The 25,927-nt window shown below is 46.3% G+C and overlaps 1 protein-coding gene across 5 annotated transcripts in view; it reads right to left on the bottom strand.

The window, feature by feature from the left end:
* The window catches only part of ZMIZ2 (zinc finger MIZ-type containing 2), a 52,667-nt gene extending 28,464 nt beyond the window's left edge, over positions 1 to 24,203 (bottom strand). Inside the window, exon 1 of one of the 5 annotated variants that reach the window (XM_069766708.1) lies at positions 24,125 to 24,203. The gene's annotated coding sequence lies outside the window, so the exon portion shown is untranslated. Of the gene's footprint in view, positions 1 to 22,382; positions 22,407 to 22,482; positions 22,502 to 22,786; positions 22,803 to 23,782 lie in introns of those variants that run through there. The other 4 variants (XM_069766707.1, XM_069766710.1, XM_069766712.1 and 1 more) reach the window with 4 other exon arrangements.
* Between the last annotated feature and the right edge of the window lie 1,724 nt (positions 24,204 to 25,927).

Here is a 25,927-nt window from a genome sequence, read left to right as displayed (position 1 = left end):
TTTGTGATTTTCCGTGTACTAGTGTGCAAATGGAGTGTTCCATCAATAGGCAAACATCTATTTTCTACCATTTCAGACAGAACATGGGAGAAGCTAATGCCCCCTCCATAGATTATAGACTTACACTTGTGGCCCCATGTTTTCCGAGAACACGTTATCTGCGATGGTGCAGATAGAACTAATTTGTTATTACATCTAGGTAAATATTCATTCCCTCTCACCAGTCCTGGTGATAAGTGGCGCCATCACACACACTCACATCCAAACATTCGGGACAATTTAGCCAAGAGCCGGAATATGGAAGGAAAACCCACTGATAGAATGTCAGAAATAATCCCTCTGCGCCTCCATACCGGTAGGGTGAGAAATAGAAGCTGTAGTCATGAACATGCAGACATTAGAAGCAACCGATGTCAATATCCCCAAGCCAAACCGGCACGTTGCATATCATGGAGATCTCAGGACAAAGACCAAGACTGTCCCTTTAAAAAAAAAAAGTAAGGTAATTCCTTGTGTTTTTTCAAGAATTCTGCTTGCTGAAACGGTCATTGTCCACGAGATCAAAATCTGTCCTGGATCCATGATGATCACACAGGAGCAGGGTTCATTACATTATAATGATGGCATATAAGGAGCCCCATGTGCCCAGGACAGATCTTTGGCCCCTTGGAGAAGACAAATGACAGCAAAGATCTTGAAATCAGCACAGGATTGGTGCAGAGAGTATTAGCAAATGTAATAGCTTTTCATTTTACAAGATCACCTTTTTATTTCCTGCATAACCCTGTAGGTGAATGGGGGTCGCACAGCTACCCGCAAGGTACTGCTGACACAACAAGCAAGAAATAAATATATATATTCTTGCTGATATATTTCTGGATATGTCTCAAGATTACCACCCCCGACATCCACACACTATATCTATCTATATTTTTTATTTATTTAAAACAGCAATCAAGGAATATTTGGTTATGTTAATTTAATAGGAACCTAATTTCCCGTCCGAATTTTAGTGAATCTGTTGACTTCCCATTTTGTTCCTCTGCCAAGCCCATTCTTATCTCCTCTCCACTAGGGAATTCTCCACTCCCTCAGTCCCACTTCTCCCCTTTGCTCCCCCATCTTTCCCTCCTTGAACAATTCTCTTGCTCGTCACACGAGATACTTGGAATTCTCCCAATTATTTAAATCCACAAGACTTCTGCCAATTCTCGCCCTGCCCCCTCCCCGTCCAACCTGCTGTGCAAAGCCTTTGCCTGAGGTAGCCTGTCACACCTCCCCCTTCTCAGCCCTATCTGTGTCACACAGGCACTACAGGAGCAGGATGATGAGCTTTGTAGTCAGTCAGTGCCACAGGGCAAACATGTAGTATCATGAGGAAAGGAAGTAGTCCATCATATCATGGCGACATGGGCACAGGAGGAAGCCACAGCTCGTGGCTCGGAGCAGGGGAGCCGTATGCTGGGACAGGACGTTTTGTATAAAACACGAGATTGGTAAAAAGTCTGTCCTCCACCCAATGTACCATGTTAATGCCCAAGTGCGGACCCGGAGGAAGTTTTCTGGCATAGAAAGCGCTTCACCTTCACTGGTATCGCGCACGCCATTTGTCCCTGCAATCTATACGGTTTACTGGTACATGACCCATGAACCATATTGGCATGGCAGGTAAATGAAGGCCTACTGGATGTGTTTGGAGTTAGTATATCTCCACTGACAGGAAAGATCCCTCACCAGCCTAAATATTACCACAAACTAGAATAAAACTTAAAAATTGCTTCAAAGAAAAAAATCACAATGTTGAAGCACAATAAATATCCATCCACTTACAGGGGACCTGTCACTCGATTCATGGTGTCCAAACCATGGGCAGACATAGACCTGGGCGGCATGATTGCATCCAAGTATGTTCTCCAAAACGCTCCAGCGTTACTGAAAAAAACTAAGTTTGAAGGATATGTAAAGATGAGACTAGTTTGGTACAGCCCCCATGGCTGGATTCTCCCCATATCTAGTCAGATGATCCAGTCTAGTCAGATGAAAATACACACATGGGAGAGATGAGTCAATAACAGCCACCCCACCCCCGGAGAGCGGCACTGGGAGAAGCCAGCCGGGGCGGTGCCGGACTAGGCTCATCTCTCCCCATGGTGCCCAGCTGGATCCTCAAACTGTTCTCAGAAACCCCCAGAGTTTTGGCGGGGAAAAAAAGAAAAACCTGGCTACAATTGTTCAGCTAGCTTTGAATTCATGCTTCCCATGGATTAGGCAGCGTGAAATTGAGTAACAGGTCCCCTGTCAAAGCTTGGGCCCAAGTAATTGTCCACATATGGACACTGGTGCGAGTATGACAGCCAAAATCTTAAGGAAACCCCTTCACGTATGATAATATGGCCTCTCGGGGACTCCAATAGAAAATAATGATGATCATTTGATTTAGAAAGACCTTTGCCTCTATTACAACTGGGTAAAGATGAGCAAATTGACGACAAGCTCTTTCCCAACACACACGCCAATGGACGCCATTTTGAGGAAGCCTTTTTAAGGCTGGCAGGGAATAAAAAAAAAAAAAGAATAAGAATTATACCAAAATTCCCCACCAGCTCAGGTCTTCTTTTCTTCTGTCACGTAGTGAAGGCCAAAGGGAGAGGCAGTAGAGGGCCGGGCAGGCAGCAGATGGGCGAGGCTTGACAACGGCTCACACCTTGAGCCAAAACGTCGAAGGAGCCCATATGGGCTAATAAACCACTATATTGTTTCTAAGGATGAGTGCGGTCTTCATCTTCTTTGTACTAATCTATCTACATTCTTTTTTTTATTATTTATTTATTTATTTATAACTCCAATCAAGGAACATTTGGATATTTTAATGGGAATCTAATTTCCCGTCTGAATTTTAGTGAATCTGTTTGAATTCCAATTTTGTTCATGTCTTCCACCAACCCTCAAATTGTAGTAGAGGAGGACGAGACCAACATCACAGATGGTTCACCTTCCTAATCTGGAGATGTGGTTTCCTTTAGTAACCTACATAAAGTGTTCTGCAGGTTTCATGAACTCTCACCATGGTCAGACCCGTTACGCTGCAAGAGTCCTCAACATTTCCTCTACATGTTATTATAAGAAAAAAAAAAAAAAAAAAATCACTTTAGCTGTTTTTGTTAGTAACATCTCGAACTGGGCCCGGTATCCAACCTCTCTACGGCCACTAAGAAACACATTCGGCTAACTCTGCTGCTCCGACCCGTAATGGCAGAAAAGGAATTCTATTTACTGGTGATTTAGTGAACAGTGAAAAAAAAAATTAGGAATGTAAAAAAGGCAATTACCAACATAAAGGAAACACACAAATGTTGCAACCCCCACCACGAAAAGCAGGGTAACAGGAACTCCACCTTTCTAAAACCCGTAGGGGGTCTCAGAAGTTGGCTTCCTGCTGATCTGATTTTATAACAGGTCATAAACCTACTGGCACCTGAGCAGAGATCAAGAAACACATACTGTACATAAGATAAAGCACAAATCATAGAAAAAACAAACAAATTGGGAAATAAATAGGGGTAGAGGGATGTTAAAAGTTGCTGGTAAGGTGCTTATTTGCATGTACGGTGGAGCGCTAAAGGGATTGTCTAAGATTTTTTTGAAAGTTTGCAAAAAGGACTAGATCCCCAGTCACTCAACTTTCTGAACGTGACCTTCCAACCACGTACACATGACTGCTGCTGCCAATCCTTGTCCTCAGGAGGAGTGATGGTCGGCACGTGACTGCTATGGGAGACAAAGTGGTGCCAACATCACTTTAAAGTCACTGGTCTGGGAGGGGGGGCCATCAGCTGTGTTTTTTTTTTTTTCCCCCTAGTATTCCACTCAAGACTACTTGGAAAACACATTTAAAGATCTTGGGAATTTGGAGCCAAAGTTGTTAAAGGAACGGAGAAACATGAAAACGTGGCAGGGGGCACTATCCTGCAACAAAGGGATTTTAATCAAGAGATGTGCTTGATTAGTGCAATAATTAGGTAGGTTACAAAGCTACAGCCTCATGAGTGCCAGGAAAATAGGTTGCCCCCAAAAGAACAGTGCCCAAAACAGAATGCCTTCACCGGCTTGGTCGCAGCGCATCCAGGTGCAGCATGGTCTATTAGGTCGGGCCACCTCTTCTATTGCTTCATGTCTCCGTTCTGATGTTCACAAGGCCATTATAGAAGCGGATAGGGGTCAGCACAGTCACTTTTCCTGATCTGAAGCTACAATGGTCCATACCACTGCGATCTGATCCCTTTCGAGCCTAAGCCAGGAGTTTGGAAATTTAAGCTACAGTAGCTCTTGTAGCTTCCAATCCTTCGATACATCAATGAGCCTTGGGATCCCATCACTGGTTCTCCTGTTGTCCTTCCTTGAAGGACTCTAGGCAAGAACAAATGCATAGTGGGAGCATCCCACAAGACCTGCCATTTCGGAGGTGCACTAACCCAATAGATTAGTTATCACAATTTGGTTTTAGAAAGGTAAATTAATAGTGCAAGTACGATATATCTTCTCATCTGACATTTTCCCCATGAACATGCATGCTTGGGAATGGGGGAAATAAGCCACTTCTAGGCACTAGGGCTGTGAAGTCGGAGTCATGGAAATTGAGGAGTTGGAGGTTTGGCTTACCGACTCCACAGCCCTGGCACGTATCTCTTTCCACAATCCCTGGGATCAAAAATCGGGTTTGTTTAAACATGTCTGACCCCATTACTACCCTTCCACCTCTGACCTCTAATGTTGAGAGGAAGGTCATGGTTACCCCCACATAGAATAAAGGGTGCAACCAGTCTGGCATGGGGCTTAAGCGAACAGTGATCCCAATGCGCATGGCCACCTTTCCGCTCGTCCATAGATTTTGCTTCCATTACATCAATGTCAAAAAACTCAACTAACCCACTCCGCCTGGAATTCCCCTTTTATTTCAAGTGATGAGAACACAGGACTTTCTTGTAACAAATGTGGAAGTTCATGGTGTTCACCCTCGTGACACACGTCAGCATTGGTTAGATGAAAGCTATGACTGGGCAGTTAACTTACAGGGTTACAGTCTGTTTAGAAAGGATCGTAAAAATCGGAGAGGAGGAGGGGTTTGTCTCTATGTAAAGTCTTGTCTAAAGTCCACTTTAAGGGAGGATATTAGCGAAGGGAATGAGGATGTCGAGTCCATATGGGTTGAAATTCATGGAGGGAAAAATGGTAACAAAATTCTCATTGGGGTCTGTTACAAACCCCCAAATATAACAGAAAGCATGGAAAGTCTACTTCTAAAGCAGATAGATGAAGCTGCAACCCATAATGAGGTCCTGGTTATGGGGGACTTTAACTACCCGGATATTAACTGGGAAACAGAAACCTGTGAAACCCATAAAGGCAACAGGTTTCTGCTAATAACCAAGAAAAATTATCTTTCACAATTGGTGCAGAATCCAACCAGAGGAGCAGCACTTTTAGACCTAATACTATCTAATAGACCTGACAGAATAACAAATCTGCAGGTGGTTGGGCATTTAGGAAATAGCGACCACAATATTGTACAGTTTCACCTGTCTTTCACTAGGGGGACTTGTCAGGGAGTCACAAAAACATTGAACTTTAGGAAGGCAAAGTTTGAACAGCTTAGAGATGCCCTTAATCTGGTAGACTGGGACAATATCCTCAGAAATGAGAATACAGATAATAAATGGGAAATGTTTAAGAACATCCTAAATAGGCAGTGTAAGCGGTTTATACCTTGTGGGAATAAAAGGACTAGAAATAGGAAAAACCCAATGTGGCTAAACAAAGAAGTAAGACAGGCAATTAACAGTAAAAAGAAAGCATTTGCACTACTAAAGCAGGATGGCACCACTGAAGCTCTAAAAAACTATAGGGAGAAAAATACTTTATCTAAAAAACTAATTAAAGCTGCCAAAAAGGAAACAGAGAAGCACATTGCTAAGGAGAGTAAAACTAATCCCAAACTGTTCTTCAACTATATCAATAGTAAAAGAATAAAAACTGAAAATGTAGGCCCCTTAAAAAATAGTGAGGAAAGAATGGTTGTAGATGACGAGGAAAAAGCTAACATATTAAACACCTTCTTCTCCACGGTATTCACGGTGGAAAATGAAATGCTAGGTGAAATCCCAAGAAACAATGAAAACCCTATATTAAGGGTCACCAATCTAACCCAAGAAGAGGTGCGAAACCGGCTAAATAAGATTAAAATAGATAAATCTCCGGGTCCGGATGGCATACACCCACGAGTACTAAGAGAACTAAGTAATGTAATAGATAAACCATTATTTCTTATTTTTAGGGACTCTATAGAGACAGGGTCTGTTCCGCAGGATTGGCGCATAGCAAATGTGGTGCCAATATTCAAAAAGGGCTCTAAAAGTGAACCTGGAAATTATAGGCCAGTAAGTCTAACCTCTATTGTTGGTAAAATATTTGAAGGGTTTCTGAGGGATGTTATTCTGGATTATCTCAATGAGAATAACTGTTTAACTCCATATCAGCATGGGTTTATGAGAAATCGCTCCTGTCAAACCAATCTAATCAGTTTTTATGAAGAGGTAAGCTATAGGCTGGACCACGGTGAGTCATTGGACGTGGTATATCTCGATTTTTCCAAAGCGTTTGATACCGTGCCGCACAAGAGGTTGGTACACAAAATGAGAATGCTTGGTCTGGGGGAAAATGTGTGTAAATGGGTTAGTAACTGGCTTAGTGATAGAAAGCAGAGGGTGGTTATAAATGGTATAGTCTCTAACTGGGTCGCTGTGACCAGTGGGGTACCGCAGGGGTCAGTATTGGGACCTGTTCTCTTCAACATATTCATTAATGATCTGGTAGAAGGTTTACACAGTAAAATATCGATATTTGCAGATGATACAAAACTATGTAAAGCAGTTAATACAAGAGAAGATAGTATTCTGCTACAGATGGATCTGGATAAGTTGGAAACTTGGGCTGAAAGGTGGCAGATGAGGTTTAACAATGATAAATGTAAGGTTATACACATGGGAAGAGGGAATCAATATCACCATTACACACTGAACGGGAAACCACTGGGTAAATCTGGCAGGGAGAAGGACTTGGGGATCCTAGTTAATGATAAACTTACCTGGAGCAGCCAGTGCCAGGCAGCGGCTGCCAAGGCAAACAGGATCATGGGGTGCATTAAAAGAGGTCTGGATACACATGATGAGAGCATTATACTGCCTCTGTACAAATCCCTAGTTAGACCGCACATGGAGTACTGTGTCCAGTTTTGGGCACCGGTTTTCAGGAAGGATATAATGGAACTAGAGAGAGTACAAAGGAGGGCAACAAAATTAATAAAGGGGATGGGAGAACTACAATACCCAGATAGATTAGCGAAATTAGGATTATTTAGTCTAGAAAAAAGACGACTGAGGGGCGATCTAATAACCATGTATAAGTATATAAGGGGACAATACAAATATCTCGCTGAGGATCTGTTTATACCAAGGAAGGTGACGGGCACAAGGGGGCATTCTTTGCGTCTGGAGGAGAGAAGGTTTTTCCACCAACATAGAAGAGGATTCTTTACTGTTAGGGCAGTGAGAATCTGGAATTGCTTGCCTGAGGAGGTGGTGATGGCGAACTCAGTCGAGGGGTTCAAGAGAGGCCTGGATGTCTTCCTGGAGCAGAACAATATTGTATCATACAATTATTAGGTTCTGTAGAAGGACGTAGATCTGGGTATTTATTATGATGGAATATAGGCTGAACTGGATGGACAAATGTCTTTTTTCGGCCTTACTAACTATGTTACTATGTTACTATGTTAACTCCATGTTAAAATGGTCACTGGTGGGGAATACGGAGTCCTTCAAGCCCTTCCCAAAAGAATCTGGAATGCGGGGCCAGCTGCTCAGCATCATGGTCTCATCTTTTAGGAACGTAAAATTTTAAAAAAACAAAAAAAAAAACAACCCGCATCTAAAGGCATTTTTTGGGGAAAAAAGAAAAATGTAGAGAACACTAAACAAAAATAGCGATTTTTCACTAGCCAAGTCCCAGTAGCAAGGTAGTAGGAAAGCAAATTGAGATATAGGTCCCCAAGAAAGGCAACGGAATGTGAGGTTTATACTCGTGTATGGAATTCTATATTCCGCCTCTATAGGAATCAGGTGCGGAGGGCACACTGGGGTACTCCTTGGTTTATATAGGGGCAGCGACCAAAAGTGTGGGAAACCCTGCTGCTTTGTAATACAAAAAAAAGTCAATCCATATAGGGAGCAAAATCTAAAGAGCAGCAGCTATGGCGTTTCCAAGCCGGTGGAATTCACATGAAAAGACTCCTATCTAAGAATCTATAGCTATTTGCAGAATGATGACCGCCCACATTATTTCCCCGAAGACAACAAAAATCCAAGCGTCCTATCCGTGATATAGAAGGGGCTCGAAGTGTAGGTTATTTTTATTCCTAGCAGCAGCGTTTCCCTTTTAAGGCCTGAAGTACGTGTCTATTATGTGTGCTTTATAAAGCCATGTGGTAATACTACGAATCCCCAAATATAACATGTCTGCTCACCTAAAGCCAGCCATGCATATCTGTGCAAAACGGCCCCAAATCCTACTGCACAGGACAGGGGGGAGACCTTCAAAGGGTCACCTTCCTTCACTGGTTGTCCACATGTACCAGAACTATTTAGTGCCCTATGTATTTGGTGCTGGGGGTTGAGATGACCCCACAAAATTGTACCTAAAGCATATCGGTTCTTTTAATTGGTCGGGAGTGGACCCATAATATATATAGATTTTTTAATTAATGGGTTCCCTTACTAGTCGCTTCCACTTATGTACATTGAATGTCGTCCATTACAAAACAGTCCAAATCAAGGAACCAGCATGAGGGACCCTGCTCCACCATGTCTGCTGATCAGTCATGGGAACGGAACAATCTCTTTAACCCCTTACTGATCTCCGCCATACTATTTCTGCGGAGGTCGGTAACCCCGCTTTGATGCGGGCTCTGGCGCTGAGCCATGCGTCAGCATAGCAACCAGAAGTCTCCTTGAGACCTCTACGGTTGCTGATGCCGGCTTGCTGTGAGCGCTCATAGCAAGCCTGTAATTCAGCTACATAGGAGCCATCTGATGATCGCGGTCTGTGAGAGAAAAAAAAAAAAAAAAAAAAAAAATGATGGAGGACGGTGTGTGAGGGAGAGAACAACATGGAGGACAGTGTGTGAGGGAGAGAACATGGAGGACAATGTGTATGGGAGAGAAAAAAAAAATTTCCCGCTTTTTAGTTTTATCATATGGTAAAATAAATGGTGTCTTTGAAAACTATAAGTCATCCTGTAGAAAACAAGCTGTCATACAGCGATAGATGACTAAAAGTTTTGACTCTCAAAATAAAGACAGGAGAAAAACAATGGCAGTGTGTCCAATAGGTTAAAACAAATGTAAGCACCAATGTTTATATGAATACTAGATGGTGGCCCGATTCTAACGAACCCGGTATCTACTATATAATTGTCTAATTCTGTCTGTTTGTCTGTAACGGAAATCCCACGTCGCTGATTGGTCTCGCCAGCTGCCCGCGACCAATCAGCGACCGGCGCAGTCCGTCCACTAATTGGCCTGGGATTTGAACCATGCTTCGCTGATTGGTTGCGCTCGGCTGGGCGCGACCAATCAGATATTGGCGTGGGATTTAAACACTGCTTTGCTGATAATGTATATATTTTATCCGGAAAATCCTGTGTATTTATTGCATTCTTAAATCTTTATAAATAAACTACATGCATATTCTAGAATACCCAATGCGCTAGAATTGGGCCACCATCATGCATGCATCCTAAAAAATTAAGGGCTTGTCACCCAGTTTACCTACAGTCCTAAATTTTGCAGTACCATGATAACAAGAGGAATCTAATTGATAGATTTTTATCCCACAGATCATTTTGACATTAAACGTCCCATTTATACTACGCCTCAGCATTTCTAGCATTAAAAAAAAAATAAAAAAATATATGACTGTATATCCATCTATCATTTTTTGGTGCAGCTGCTGATCACTGCCGAATGTTGCGGCTTATGAGTGTAATCAGTCTCCTTCTACCTCTGGCAGCTGACGATACAATCTTCTTCCTTCCCCTGAAGGTACAAAAGGCCAAGCTCACACTACCATTGTGAAGTATATTTTACGTGTATCCTGGGGGGGGGGAAAAAAAAAAAGAAAACACTATAGACTGAGTCTGCAAAGAGATAATATTTCGAGAGGCCTTGCTGTGGGGAGAGTGATTGAGCATGCGTGTCCTCCAGCACTCGGCTCATGTGGCGGTGGACGTGCACATTGCTATACACCATGAACACCAGGTGGTGCCACAGCGTGTCAATTTTCAAGATCTCTTCCATAAAATGAGATATTTGAGGAGCAGATTCTGTGAAAAACACTGAACAGGATATACCCTCAATCTGTAGCAGCGTGGAAAAGTACAGGGTGTGGGTAAATGTTAACCTATCTGGTAATCATTTATGCATGCACAGAGGGTCTTGGAGGACCTATTAAGCAAACATTTCCCCTCCCCCACGAGGAGTAAACCTGCATGGTGGCCAGTGATTGCTGATAAATATTTAGAGAGGAGCCACCTGATAAACATTTACAAGCGAGCACGTTGGCAAAAACCGGAGAGGCTACATTATACGAGAATACGATCCATACCGACAACCAGCACCACATCCGCAGATGTATAGAAAACTGCCACCAAGAACAAATTAGCCATCTGTAACATAAGATGTCATGTTCTAATAAAGCCGTATACCTGGCAGCAAACAAGCAGTAATTAACATTGCTGCAGAGCAAGTCAACAAAAAAAGGTAACTAGAGGTCATGACTCAACCGCTGGGATGACGTAAATAGCCAAAAGGCCATGAAGACAAGGTGCTGTGTGGACAATCACATGTCCCCATCACTGAACTTTAGCAGTCATGGAAATACGAAAAGGACAAGTCTCTTCTTAACGTGTAAATTCCAGGCAATGCTCCATCTCTCTATCCCCACAAAAACTTATTTGACCGGGCAACAAGGACCTAATCTCAAAGGAAAGACATTTACCTGCCTTGGGTGTGACACAGAAGGGGGATGACTCAGATTTTGAGTTGTGTAGTCAACCAGCCTACAGTCTAATGTGTGCGTAACCCAAACTTGAGGAGGAAAACACAATTTCTTTAATGGGACGACTACTTTAATATAATGTCAGTTATTTCATGATGTAGCAGACCATGGATTATGCCAACTGTGTAGACCTCTTGGCTCCATGAATGCGGCCATGAGGAAAAGTCCAGAGATCTTGACAAACTGCCCTAATTGGGATTTAGTTCAAAATTAGTTTTTGTAGAAACGTTTTTAAAGATCTACACCACCCTAGAAGATGTGATATATCAGAGAGTACAACCAGAAGTCTCCCCCCCCCCCCCCCCCCAGAAGCTCCTAATCTGTAGCTACTATTTACCTGGACAGACATTTCTCAATCCTTCACCAAACAAGAGGGATTTTGTGATCTTTACCCATTGAAACCAAGCAGCTATTGCTCCTGTAGTCTCGTAATTTCCATACAAAGAAGATGTCCGATACCTGCCTGCTTTGAGTATTCTCAAGTTTAGAAGTTATCCCTCTGTGGGATAGGGAGTAACTTTCCGATCAATGGGGGTCTGACCACTGGAATTCCCACCACTCCCGAAAAGTCGTAGTTACTCACCGTTAACGGTGTTTCTTGGAGCCCATGACAGCACTACGGAGAGAGGGGATCCGCCCTTCAGGGACAGGAAACCTACAGATAAAAGGGCGGTACCTCTCCCTCGCATCAGTTGGTTTACAGAGCATCGGAGGACCTCCAGGTTAGTTTACAACAGAGAAAAAATCATATTACAACATTTCTTAAAAGAGGAACCCCGTGCCTATACTCATACTATATACACTATATAAATTATATGTAATTAAAGGTGCTCACCGCACACGTGATGGGAGGGAATAAGCGAGTGCTGTCATGGGCTCCGAGAAACACCGTTATCGGTGAGTAACTACGACTTTCTCGGTCTCCCATGACAGCACTACGGAGAGAATTGCAGAGACTAAGCTTAGGGAGGGACCACCGCCTCGAGAACCCTTCGTCCGAAGGTTAAGTCAGACACAGAGGCTAGATTTAATCTATAGTGTCTAAAAAAGGTTGATGGTGATGACCAGGTGGCCGCTTTACAGATTTGCTCTATTGATACCTCTGACCTCTCAGCCCATGAGGTAGCTACTGCTCTTGTGGAATGCGCTCTTATACCATCTGGGATCTCATTCCCCGAGGATGAATATGCCAAGACTATCGCCTCCTTTATCCACCTCGCCAAAGTACCCTTGGATGCCCGAAATCCTTTTCTGGGACCCTGGAAACAGACAAACAGAGCCTTCCTTCCTATACTCTCTGGTGGAATCTAAATATTGGATTAGGCATCTTCTGACGTCTAGATTATGGAAGTTCTGCTCTTTCTCATTTTTTGGGTTTGGACAAAAGGATGGCAGGGAGACTTCTTGTGACCTATAGAATTTTGATGCCACTTTTGGCAAATAGTCACTCTTAGACCTGACCCGGCCTATCATCTAATATTTTAGTGAAGGGTGGATTAGAGGATAAAGCTTGAATGTCACTTATTCTGCGTGCGGATGTTAACGCTACCAAGAGAATGGTCTTAAGTGATAGAGTTTTTATGGGAATCGTCTCTATGGGTTCGAATGGAGGACCCGTTAACGCCGAAAGGACTAAATTTAAGTCCCATGAGGGCACTTTCTGAGCGACTAATGGCTTTGATCTTGTCACCGCCTTAACAAATCTAATTATCCATGGGTTGGCCGCAATATTATGGTTGTAGAGTGCTCCTAGAGCTGCTATTTGTACTTTAAGAGTACTAACCGACAACCCCTGTTCCAGACCTTTTTGTAGGAACTCCAATATTTTAGGAATTGAGGGCCCATCTTGGACTTTTACTTTGGAGACGGACAGAAATTTTTTCCATGTTTTCCCATATATTCTAGTAGTGATGGATTTTCTACTTTTTAACAACGTGGTGACTAAGTTATCTGAGAAACCCCTTTCTTTTAATAGTCCCCGTTCAAAAACCAGGCTGTCAAATGTAAGTTCGATTCCTGTGGGTGGAAGATCGGCCCTTGATGTAGAAGGTCTGGTATATTCGGCAGGACCCATGGGTCCGAGACCGAAAGCATCCTCAGCCAGGAGAACCACGTCCTTTTTGGCCAGAACGGGGCTATGAGGATCATTTTCGTTTTGTCCTCTCTGACTTTCCGAATGACTGCCGGGATCAGAATAGTTGGAGGAAAGGCATACGTTAATTTTTGGGTCCACGGAATCATAAAGGCATCTAGAGCCTGTGGATTCCCTACCGGGTTCAGTGAGCAGAATTTGTTCACTTTTTTGTTTTTGTGATTGGCGAATAGATCTATTGTCGGTGCTCCCCACATTTTTGTGATCTGATCGTAGATGGATTGGTTTAGAGACCATTCGCCTTGTTTTAACTGAGACCGACTCAGGTAATCTGCTCTCTCGTTGTTTGAACCCTGAATGTGTAGCGCAGAGAGGGATAGTAGATTTTCTTCCGCTAGGTTGAAAATTTTGGCTGAAGAACTCATGAGTGCCCGAGACCTTGTTCCTCCCTGGTGGTTTATATACGCTACAGTCACTTTGTTGTCCGAAAAGATTCGGACATGATGTCCCCGAATATAGGTCAGAAAAGAAAGAAGAGCTTGAAGTACTGCCCAAAGTTCTTTTTGGTTTGAGGATGCTGATAGTTCCTGGACTGACCAGGTTCCCTGAGCAACTCTGTCCCCCATGTGAGCACCCCCACCCTGTGGGACTCGCATCGGTTGTTATCACCCGGGATATTTGTGTCACCCAAGGAACTCCCTTTGATAAGTTTTTGGTTTCCCCCCACCAACGAAGGGAATGAATAACTGAAGAATTCAGGGTGATTTGGCCTTCCAAGTTGTCCTTTAGTATTGACTGCCATTCGAGTACGTGCCACTGAAGTTCTCTTGTGTGGAACTGTGCGAAGGGTATCGCTGGTAGGCATGAGGACAGAGAGCCTAGTAGCGACATTGCTCTCCTTAGAGTCATGGAAGGATGGTGAAAAGTTTGCGTTATCATAGCTAATATGCTGTCTTTTTTGGGGTTTGGAAGCCGACATTCTTGGACTCGGGAGTCTAATGTCAGACCTAGGAACTCCTGTACTTGACAGGGTTCCAACTTTGATTTTTTTAAGTTTATGAGCCACCCCAAGTCCGTCAAAATAGTCATTACCCGGTCCCTCTGTTCTTTGCAACTTTGGGCCGAGTTGCTTACAATGAGAAAGTCGTCTAGGTAAGGGACTATTAATATATTTTGTTCCCTTATGTGGGCCATCATTTCTGCTATTACTTTTGTGAATATTCGGGGAGCTATAGAGATCCCGAACGGAAGAGCTCTGTACTGGAAAAATCTTAATTGTCCTTTTATGGAAACTGCCAACCTTAGGAATTTTTGAGATTGATTGTGGATGGGCACATGATAATATGCATCGGTTAGGTCTATCACGACCATATAGCAATTTGGAAACAGGATTTTTATGGTGGACTTTATTGTTTCCATTTTGAATTTGTAATTATATACGTATTTGTTCAGGTTTTTTAGATTTATAATGGTCCGAAAGGACCCATCGGGTTTTGGAACTAAAAAAAAGAGGGGAGAAAAACCCTTCTCCTACTTCCTGAGGGGGGATTTATTGAATTACGGATTTTTGCAGTAGGGAAATAATTTCTTTCTCTAAAGCTGCTTGTTCTGCCACCGAGGATCTCACGAAGATCACTCACCATTCGGACGTGCAGGCAGGTACCGGTTCTGGAGGGGGCCCTGGGTCCGGAATAGAAGGTTCCCGAGGAGGTGATTTAGTCTTCGCAGCAGACCTGCTGCGCTGTGTAGAGCGGCTGCTGGACCTACTCCTGGCGCTCTTAGGGTCCGTCTTCTTGTGGTGCTGCTGCCTCGGCTGAAGCTCCTGTGGATCGCTGTCCTCCATGATTTACAGGGAGATGGTGCGACAACTGTGTGTGCACCATCTCCCTATTTGTATTTGGCGCCACCTCTGCTGCCTCGCTCGGCCCCGCACTTCCGGTCCTGCGTCACGTCCAGGGAGAAGAGAAGCTACCGCGCATGCGCGCGGTGATGACCCGGAAGTCCTGCCGCATTTCCGGAGCGGCGGCCATCTTAGTACACCCGGAGCGTGCGCTTATCGGCACAGGAGCTCCGGGTGATCAAGCGCCCCTTCCTCTCTTCAGAATCGGCGGCGTTCTCCCTCCGCTCACCCTGAAGAACCCCTCGGTTCCAGCGGTGGCGGCTTCGGGAGCCGGACAAGCCGCGGCAGGAGCCTCCTCGCTGCCGGAACTCGACCGCCCGGTCCATCGGTCTTCATAACAGGTACCACCGGAAAGAGGTTCCCTGTTCAGGGACAGGAAACCAACTGATGCGAGGGAGAGGTACCGCCCTTTTATCTGTAGGTTTCCTGTCCCTGAAGGGCGGATCCCCTCTCTCCGTAGTGCTGTCATGGGAGACCGAGAAACTGCCCTTTGTGAATGGCGCAGGTGTATTCCGTGCAGTGATTCTTCTGAGAGTGCCACAGACCAGAAGAAGTGTATTGTTCACATGTTGGGTTTCTGTAATTTTTAAACAAAAAAAAAAAAAACAAACACTGGTAAAACCGCTATATGTGAACACTCCCTTAGACGGAATGCAGCAGCAGTACGAGCAACCTCCGATCTATTCATATATGGCTCTTCCATGTACGGGGGAGAACTTAAACTTGAGAATACCCCTTTAAAAAGAAATGCCAAAAAGGTGGTAAACAAAGTTGCCTCTGAAAATTCTGACATGGAAGACACAGCCCCAAAAATTTGTCCTTGATAGAGTCATAAAACCACCAGTAAAAAGTCCCATCTTCATTGGACAACATATCAAATAACCACAAAACAATCTCTGGTATAATAACGAGAATCTGATGGTCGTTTCTTATAACGCACGACCACCCAAATCATACAGTCCTTCCTAAAGTTGGGCAAATACTTCATAAGACCTCAGTATCCATGTACAACCCATGCATGAGCAAACATGTCTTCTACAGAAGAGTAATAAATAGAAGAAAAACCAAAAGAGACACCAGTAATATATATTTCTATGCACTAAGACTCCTCGGATTTCTCCAGCCCCCATCTAATAGTAGATCAATAGGGCAGGAAATTATGGTAAGGACCTGAAGATATTCATAGCACAGGCCACAAGTTCATCTCTAGAGATCCTTCAGACTGATCCTCATGAGGAAGGGAACAGATGCTACAGTGTCATCAGAGGTCCTATCAAGTGACTAACCTCCTGGACCCCAAGAGTACAGGGAGTTATTGCTCTTTCCAGATAGTACATAGTACCGTATATTGGGACGTGCCCTCTCTAATAACAAAGGTGGAAGACTTTCCAAGAAATACAGTTGACGACCAACACCCAAACCAGTCAAACTATGAACACTATGCAATTTATGACAAATCTCACAGAAAGTAAGTCAGGCCATAGTCTGACAGTAAAAAAAAAAAAATGTTCTAATTGTGAGTGTTAACGAGTGTCATTACCCGCAACTGAATCACACAGAACAAGGCCCGTGTACAAATCCTGGACAGCAGGGTTCAACTGTGAGCGGTCAACACCAAGGACCTCATGTATGAAGAGATTCTTCCCTAAAACACAACACACTTTTATATTTAGGAAGCATATAGAGTAGAGGAGAAGAAAAACACAAAATGTTCTCATTGCACATGAAGGTCATGTACGGCACCCGTAAAAAACACAGATATGATTCGGCCATACACATGAGGCCTACGAGCCAGGCTTAAAACAGACAATGGATATGCTTATGGCTTCCAAGGGAAGGTCACTATGACAGAGCATTTGGGCTAATGCAAATTACTACGTTATGCCCATGAAATGGACTTCAAACGTTCAACGGAGAGGTCATTCCTTTCCAATAGACGTAGGGTTTGGTGGCTGTAAACATTATATAGGCCTCAATAAACGTCGTATTACATTTATTTGGAAATATCCTTTGAGAGGGAGGCTGAATGCAATTTTTTGGGAAGACAGTAATCTAATAGTCTCATTTCCAAAGCTTCCAACATCATCCATGTTTTCCAATTGAGGTTATTAGGTCTCGAGAACCAAAAGGGTCTCAGTTGACGTGGCCCTACACCCTAGCTACAATTGAGAGGGGTCTAATCAATGGACCCTAACTATTTTTATGTTACACTACCTGAAGGCTGTGACCAACTCCATAAAAACTGAAATAATGAGGGACCATTGTGCCACTGTTCAAAAGTGCTAAAAAAAACAAAACACAGCAATGACAATATACGGCATTACAGAACTGGAAAATGCTAAATCATTATGACAGGTCTGGTCGGCTGCTCAGTTTTAGGCTCCTGACAGAAAAAGACGGGACGTACTCATATTTCCAGATGCAAAGCAGCAGAAGACGTACATGCTCCCAGCCATACATCTCATATATAAGAAGGTCGAAGAACTAGAGGACCTCTCAGAATTACAGCACCTAACGAAAGATAACTAGTGGACAGAAGTGTGCCGAGCATTAAAGCCACTGACCCCAATGTCCCCCAGGCCCTACATCACATGCATTGGGGGGCTCCTTATTTGTCAAACAAAGGTATGACGAAAAATACATCACAGAGTTGTTTAAGTGAGACTAGGATGTAAGTGGTCAGCTTTTAATTGGATCCCAACAGGGTGAGAAAGCATCCAGCAAAACGAGTTCACTGGATTGCTATATCACCCAGATTCCCTTGCACCCTTGGCTTGGTCAAGATGAGTAAGGCTACTTTCACACTAGCGTCGTACGACGCAACGCGTCGTGGCGATGTACCGACGCATGCTGTGAAAGCGCAGCACAACGGGGGCAGCAGATGCAGTTTTACAACGCATCCGCTGCCCCATTGTGAGCTCCGGGGAGGAGGGGGCGGAGATCCGGCCGCGCATGCGCGGTCGGAAATGGCGGACATAACGCACCAAAAAAACGTTATATGCAACGCTTTTTGGTGCCGACGGTCCGCCACAACACGACGCAACCGTCGCACGACGGTTGCGACGTATGGCAATGCGTCGCTAATACAAGCCTATGGAGAAAAACGCATTCTGCAAAACGACGCACTGCGACGTGCGTTGTACGACGCTAGTGTGAAAGTAGCCCAAGCCACTGCCAGAGACCTTTGGGCCCATTTCAAAAGTATATAAAATGAATAAGGCTGAATTCAGATATCCATGACCTTGTCAAGTTCAGGTAAGAAAATCTATGACCAAGTAAGTGCATCACGGTTCATCCCCAGACTGTGATACACGGATGTCCAAATGAGGCCTAAACTTTTCTTAAAGGGATTGTCCAGTACTTTTATATTGATGGCCTATCCCTAGGACAGGTCATCAATACCAGATCGGTGGTGGTGCTACACCCGATCAGATTTTCCCAGGGCCGGACTGATGTGATCAGTTGCAGAGGGGAACAGAACAGCGGCGTACTGCACATCCGTTCCCTTCAATCGAATAGTGAACAGATGTGCAGTACCCGGTCACTATACAATTGGCCGAGCTGTGCAGCGTCACAACGATCACATCTGGCCGCCACCAGGGAACTGCTGATCAACGGGGTGTCGCACCCCTACCGATCCGATATTGATAACCTAAGGATAGGCCATCAGTATAAAAGTACTGGACAAACCCTTTAAATTAGGACTCTTAGAAAGTTGTTTTTAATAATAATGATATTATTTATTTTACAAGTTTATGAGCTAAAAGTCAATCTTGTAACGCTGAGGGGGCAACAAATATATTTACAACAAACCAAAGAAAAATAAAAAAATGGCGACCTATGACATATCCATTGTATAATTATTAATTTTGGAGTTTCAGAGCAGAGGTTCTATAGATAAAGTAGGTCATGGCGGCAGACTGTCATATGTCCTCATGTGGCCCTGGCAGCTAGTTTGGCACAGAGACTGATTGGATTGTGCAAGCTTTATGAGGTAACAGAAGATGGTTCGGTATACGGGGCAGAAAGGCGCTCCACCATCTATAATTAATGTGAGGGAAGCTCCACCTCAAATCTCACTTTCCATTTAATGGAGAAGTCAATGAAATCTGTTTTGTTTTTTTCCTGCGATTATCAGTCATTTCAGGCCAGGGCAGAGCTGACTGATGTATTCTGCAATTACTGACAGGAAATCGACAGAAATGTCTACCACACCTGGAAGAAAAAGGGTCCCAGAGGCGATATCGCTGCTCTTCATACACCTGCTGACAGCCGACGATCAACCATGTACATCCGCCACTGCCATAGTAGTAGCAAACGGTCTGGGATTTCCCAGGACTCTTGGGCCAGAAGGGGATTAGTGAAAGTAGATTGTGCCCAAAAGTGGGCTTTCTGGGTGGGCCAGAAAAGGAACTTCAGCTTCCTGAGAAATGATGGCACCTATGCAGCCAGTGACTGGCTGCAGTGGTCACGTCACTGAGTAAGACGCTGAGGTGGAGGGAAAATGTGCCACAAACTCGTTTCCTTTTTTTCTTTTAACCAATTTTGAGCGTTTTGTAAGAAAATGTTTACTACTGAAAAACCCCTTAAAACATAAGATAAAGCAGTAAATTTACACACACAAAAAAAAAAAAAAAAGTTGTCACAGTAACCAATCAGGACATGGGTCAAACCTCTGAGAAAGTTGGAATTTGATTGGCTGTGTTGTGCAAAGGCAGATTTCTATCTAATGTCTACCACCAAGAGCTGCCGGACTTCAGGAAGGCCTCCGCTGATCACCTTCGTCTCAGGGTTGTCATGACCTGCCCCTTAGCTACTTACAAAAACGTAACAAGGAAAAGAAAGAATCACAAAGGTCACAAACGTACAACTCCAGCGGCTACCAGAGATATGGGGAAACAGCAGGTACAAGTCCGAGCTTCCGCCAGCTCCGTACTGCAGGTACGCGGCCCGGAAAAATCAGTGATAGCACCAGCAGCCAACACCGAGATTTCACAAGGCTGAGAACCTGCAAGAAGGCTAGAAAAGGGGGTCTCCGATCAATTACTATTCATTAACAGGGCCCAAGTGTGTATAGAAATGATGTACGACGCTAAGGTTTCCAGAATTATCAACGTCAAGGGTTAATATACTTTCAATAAGGAAAAAGGAAAAGCAAGACGCCTCCGGTGGGGGATATGAGGAAGATTGAAAATTGTAATTCAATACGTCCGACCTTTTTTACCTCGACACAAACAGAATCAAGTTGCCCCCCCCATACACATCAGATGGTCGACAGATTCTGCCCAAATCATTGATCTACAGTTGAGAATTTCTATAGTGACGTACAGAGGTACCAACTACCATACAAGAGGGCCCACCTCTGCCAGGTTCAGGAGAACATAGGCCTCAAATCATCATTGAACGTCCGTTCTCACAGACCGACCAGAGGCCATAAATTAAATATTTCCTGATCGGCGGCCGTTTCATACAGGCAGACCACGTTAAATAATGTGCACTGAATGATCAGTACTAAACCGCCATTGTTCTCGGCAGCATTGATCCCGTTTACACAGGACTATGTGCTGCCGAGCAGGGCTGTGAAGTCGGTAAGCCAAACCTCCATGACACCGACTCCACCAAAACAGGCTCCGACTGCCGAGAACAATGATTATTTGTGCAGCACAAGAGATCATTTCACCCCGATGGGTATCCTATTTAGACAGAAAGGTTATTGTGAACGATCTTTCTCAAGAGCGTTTGTTCACGATACCCTCTCACTGCAAATGCACCTTCTGAGTACGGTCAAGAGACATTCCTAGAAGAGTTGTCCACAATGATTTACCAACATGAGCTCCCCAAAATTTGTAAACTAAGAAGTTACACAAAATATTTACTACAGGCCCCAATGATTTGGGCAGGACTCAATGAAATGGGTCACACAGATGTATGAGAGCGGCACAAATATCACCAACATCTGGAGTATTCCAAACCTTTCTTCTCCACAGGACACATGGTACAAGCCCCACGACCGGTGGGGACAAGCCCCACGACTTCAATATCACCAATATTTTGTTTCATTCAGAGATAAGCGGAGGGAGAAATATCAGACGGACCCTCATCTAAGACATACACATTGAGAATACATGGGTCACCCAAATGACCATTTTTCCCTACAGCCATCTTGCGAAGTGCAGGGATGTATTGGCAGCCTCAATACATTTCACCAAAGAGCGTTTCCTCCTAAATACCAGCTTACATGGAGGAGACACCATTATTCATCCAAGTAATTGAGCAAATCAATCAATGGTGACATCCTACTAAGACAGCGCCTTCCACTTGCACCATGAGGACGTACAGACGTCAGAGGGGGCTCCTTCCCAATTAGCCAAAGCCTAGAACCGTCAGAAACAGCTTCCCTTCTGGAGCGCTCGGCATCTCTAATGTTGCGTTCACATCTAAGTTGGATGCTCAATCACAAAAATCAATGCTTTGTGCATCTCGGCAGGACCAGACGTGCCCCATCACAAGTCAATGGGGCCTATTTGGCCAATAAAAGGAGACTCTTCCAGACTCATCTGTTGCACATCACCCTATGGACACATTTGGAGAACGCGTCCCCCCCTCCCCATCAGATACGCCAAACTGAATACACCATGAATGATTTCCAGACATCTCAATGACACAAAACGTAATCACATGAACCAATAATTACTTCTCAAAGTCGTCAATTCACAAAACGCGTTCATAAGAACCAGCCGGCCATAAACCTCCTCTACGAGAGCGGATCCTTCAGCAAGCCCTCCATCTACCTGACCCATCCACAGTGGCCCCTGCACACACAACCATACCCTGACAACACAGCAGGTCAAGGGACTGAAACGCGTGGACGGATGGGGTCAGCTGCCTGTGGTTAGTCCGATACCCCAAGCCTACATACCCACTGGCCATGAGATAGGACCATGCCGAACCATCGACTAATCACACGCCTCGCCAGTGCAGTGGTCTCAGCCATACCCTTCAGCTGCCCATGCAGGGGACATGCCCAGACCCCCGGACTGACCACACACCACATTAGGTCCCACGTATGGGGCCCACAGCTGTCCCCCAGAGCATGCACAGCACAATGTGAGGCCCCTTACCTGCCCAGGAAGCTAGACCAGGCTGGGACCCACGGCTCATGCCCACAGCTGCCCCCCAGAGCATGCACAGCACAATGTGAGCCCCACTGAGGCCACTTACCTCCCCAGGAAGCTGGACCAGGCTGGGACCCACAGCTCATGCCCACAGCTGCCCCCCAGAGCATGCACAGCACAATGTGAGCCCCACTGAGGCCACTTACCTCCCCAGGAAGCTGTACCAGGCTGGGACCCACGGCTCATGCCCACAGCTGCCCCCCAGAGCATGCACAGCACAATGTGAGCCCCACTGAGGCCACTTACCTCCCCAGGAAGCTGGACCAGGCTGGGACCCACGGCTCATGCCCACAGCTGCCCCCCAGAGCATGCACAGCACAATGTGAGCCCCACTGAGGCCACTTACCTCCCCAGGAAGCTGGACCAGGCTGGGACCCACGGCTCATGCCCACAGCTGCCCCCCAGAGCATGCACAGCACAATGTGAGCCCCACTGAGGCCACTTTCCTGCCCAGGAAGCTGGACCAGGCTGGGACCCACGGCTCATGCCCACAGCTGCCCCCCAGAGCATGCACAGCACAATGTGAGCCCCACTGAGGCCACTTACCTCCCCAGGAAGCTGGACCAGGCTGGGACCCACGGCTCATGCCCACAGCTGCCCCCCAGAGCATGCACAGCACAATGTGAGCCCCACTGAGGCCACTTACCTCCCCAGGAAGCTGGACCAGGCTGGGACCCACGGCTCATGCCCACAGCTGCCCCCCAGAGCATGCACAGCACAATGTGAGCCCCACTGAGGCCACTTACCTCCCCAGGAAGCTGGACCAGGCTGGGACCCACGGCTCATGCCCACAGATGCCCCCCAGAGCATGCACAGCACAATGTGAGCCCCACTGAGGCCACTTACCTCCCCAGGAAGCTGGACCAGGCTGGGACCCACGGCTCATGCCCACAGCTGCCCCCCAGAGCATGCACAGCACAATGTGAGCCCCACTGAGGCCACTTACCTCCCCAGGAAGCTGGACCAGGCTGGGACCCACAGCTCATGCCCACAGCTGCCCCCCAGAGCATGCACAGCACAATGTGAGCCCCACTGAGGCCACTTACCTCCCCAGGAAGCTGGACCAGGCTGGGACCCACGGCTCATGCCCACAGCTGCCCCCCAGAGCATGCACAGCACAATGTGAGCCCCACTGAGGCCACTTTCCTGCCCAGGAAGCTGTACCAGGCTGGGACCCACGGCTCATGCCCACAGCTGCCCCCCAGAGCATGCACAGCACAATGTGAGCCCCACTGAGGCCACTTACCTCCCCAGGAAGCTGGACCAGGCTGGGACCCACAGCTCATGCCCACAGCTGCCCCCCAGAGCATGCACAGCACAATGTGAGCCCCACTGAGGCCACTTACCTCCCCAGGAAGCTGTACCAGGCTGGGACCCACGGCTCATGCCCACAGCTGCCCCCCAGAGCATGCACAGCACAATGTGAGCCCCACTGAGGCCACTTACCTGCCCAGGAAGCTGTACCAGGCTGGGATACAATCTCATCCCCCCATACTACTCAGTGATCTGAGCTGGGGAGGGGGTCCTGCCCCCAAAATATCCCAAATCAGCAACCGGGAGAGGGAGAAGGGGGTAAATCCTGGCACAAAGAAGAAGGTAGCGAGCGTGCAGTGCACAGGGAAGTGAGGAAGGTGCAGTGCAGGCAGTGAGAGGGTGCAGTGCAGGGAGGCTGAGTGGGGGAGGGGCAGAGGGAAGTGCCAGCCAGATATAGAGATAGACAGAGCAATCAAGTGACAATAAGGAGCCGAGCGGCGCTGCCGAGCCCCATGCTGCAGTGCGATCACCCACCTCTCCTCTCCCCGTCTCCTCCAGCCTCACCGTCTCATCTCCAATTGCACAATGCTGCTCATTAATATTCACGAGCTTCCTCCTTCTGCTACACGGCCAGGCCACGCCCTCCTCCCGCCATAGCCCCGCCCATTATCTCCCCCATGCATCCGCGCCTTTCTCCCTCCTCCAGACCGCGCCAGGCAAGAGCAGACGGCCGCCGAGAGAGTCGAACTGCTAACGTGCCTGAGAGGGGGATGGGCGCGGCATTGTACGGCCGCACTGAGAGAGAGAGGGCTAACCCTTTCGCGCCTGGAAGGGATTGTTGTAGCTCTGTAGATCTTTGTCTCCCCGAGAGACGGGAAAGTTGTGCCGTAATATTTATTATAGGGTGATGATAATAAGGCTCAGGCTGCGAAATACCAACAGTACTTGGCGTAAATCGATCTGTGGCGGCTGGACGGTAGCCCTGACAACCGCCTCTTACCGGGTGGCCTACGCGGCTCTTTGATTAGTGACGTCATTGTTGCGTTATGACGCAGGTGACGTGCCCCAATCAATGAGAGGCGCCTCCGTTCGACGGCCACGAATTACTGACCGGCTCCTGCGAATCGTTTCGTACCAATTCTAGTAAAAACGGCTTCAAAAAAACTCGTCAGATTTTTCCACCTCCAAAATACTTCGTGTGAACCAAGGCTTAGCGGACAAACAATCCTATAATGCAGATTATTAGTGTGGCGGTGAGAAAAGGCGCCTGTATCGGCCACATGTTGGCGACCTCTGGCCATGGACTCTGCCAACACCGCCATCAGAAAAAATGGGAGTTGGGAAATTTCCACAGTGCCCCCTGGAGGTTTTATTTATGTAGCACTTGGGTCCATCAACGTCCTAGTGCTACAGTCAAGGATTGAGGAGCGGAAGGGGTGAGGCCTGAAAAGGGGGCATGGTAGCAAATAGTGATGAGCCAATGCGCTCCGATAAGGCATTATCTGAGCATGCTCGTGTGCTGACCGTCTGCAGCCGCGGGGTCTCGATCATAGCATTCGAGCACGCCGAAGACACTCGGTCAGCACACAAGCATGCTGAGATAACACCTTATCCAAGCACGTTTGCTCATCACTAGGGTTGAGCGAAACGGGTCAGCCAGATTCAGAAGTCGCCGACTTTTGACAAAGTGGGGTTTCATGAAACCCGACCCGACCCCTGTGTGGGGTCGGCCATCTTCTGAATCTGGTATCTGAATTCCGATACCGATTCCCGATATGTTTAAGATATCGGGAATCGGTATCGGAATTCAGATTTAAGTGTAAAATAAAGAATAAAAATAAAAAATATTGCTATACTCACCCTCGGACGCGCCCTGGTTGTAACCGGGAGCCTTCCTTCCTAAGAATGAGCGCCTGAAGGACCTTTCGATGACGTCGTGGCTTGTGATTGGTCGCGTGAGCGGTCACATGGGCGTCACGCGACCAATCACAAGCCGCGACGTCATCGAAAGGTCCTTCAAGCGCTGATTCTTAGGAAGGAAGGCTGCGGGTTAGAACCAGGGCGCGTCCGAGGGTGAGTATATTCCTAACAGGTATATACTCACCCTCGGACGCGCCCTGGTTCTAACCCGCAGCCTTCCTTCCTAGAATCAGCGCTTGAAGGACCTTAGATGACGTCGCGGCTTGGGATTGTTCGCGTGACGCCCATGTGACCGCTCACGCGACCAATCACAAGCCACGACGTCATCGAAAGGTCCTTCAGGCGCTCATTCTTAGGAAGGAAGACTCCCGGTTACAATCAGGGCGCGTCCGAGGGTGAGTATAGCAATATTTTTTA

The sequence above is a fragment of the Ranitomeya imitator genome, chromosome 4, assembly GCF_032444005.1.
Source record: "Ranitomeya imitator isolate aRanImi1 chromosome 4, aRanImi1.pri, whole genome shotgun sequence".
Lineage (NCBI taxonomy): Eukaryota > Metazoa > Chordata > Amphibia > Anura > Dendrobatidae > Ranitomeya > Ranitomeya imitator.
Note: the sequence above shows the minus strand (reverse complement) of the source record. Positions and strands in the feature narration are given on the sequence as shown.